Source organism: Acyrthosiphon pisum, unplaced genomic scaffold (assembly GCF_005508785.2).
Source record: "Acyrthosiphon pisum isolate AL4f unplaced genomic scaffold, pea_aphid_22Mar2018_4r6ur Scaffold_21608;HRSCAF=24397, whole genome shotgun sequence".
Lineage (NCBI taxonomy): Eukaryota > Metazoa > Arthropoda > Insecta > Hemiptera > Aphididae > Acyrthosiphon > Acyrthosiphon pisum.
Genome location: NW_021771094.1, coordinates 4727 through 5541, shown reverse-complemented (window position 1 = coordinate 5541; position 815 = coordinate 4727).

The following is an 815-nucleotide window of genomic DNA, read 5'->3' as shown; positions in this document are numbered from 1 at the left end:
CATAACTTTAATGAGATGACTGACCTGCTAGACACTCAAAAAAAGACGGCGGCTTTAGATTTGCATAGACGCCCGAAATTATTTGAAATCTTTTTCACGTAAATTTTTCTTAATTTGCGTTTTCGATGACAGTAACGAACGTTGTCCGCGATTCGACGCAGTCGGATTGCATACCTGATGTCTTGACTCGGCCGTCGCACATCGTCCGCTATCCGACAAAGTCGGATTGCCTACCTGGACAACTGAGGTGACTGACCTGCTAGACACCAAATAAATAGCAGCGGCTAATGATTTTTTTACGGGATTTCGAATTTCCGGCGGCGTTTTCGAAAATACTCCTTCAAAGACTTTGTCCACTACGCCGCGACCTTGCCTGCTCGAACTACCGCGTCGAACCGCAGTGGTCCTAACCTTATCACTGTTCCTTATCACCAGACCTCCACATCGCCCATACACCTTGCTTGAGACTGACGACCGAACCACAAGACCACTGCGGCTTCCAACATCGACAACACTCGGGGGAAACACCGGGGGGTTTGGGGGTGTCCCCCAACGACGCTCGGAGAGCTAGTCTCTTATATTATAAAACACGGTTAGTCGCCGTTTTTTTCCGACAGGCGCGACGCAGCAAATAGGGAACCGCCAATGAAAAAATTCCCGTCGCCGCGGCCGCGTTATCGCCGATTTTCTTATCATTCCGCAGATTTTTGAGATTTTCGAAAATTTCCCCTTTTCACACGATTTCGACGACTTTCGAGCCTTTTTCGTCACCTTTTATGCTCGATTCGCGTAGCTCGCGATCTCTCGAAGCCGCC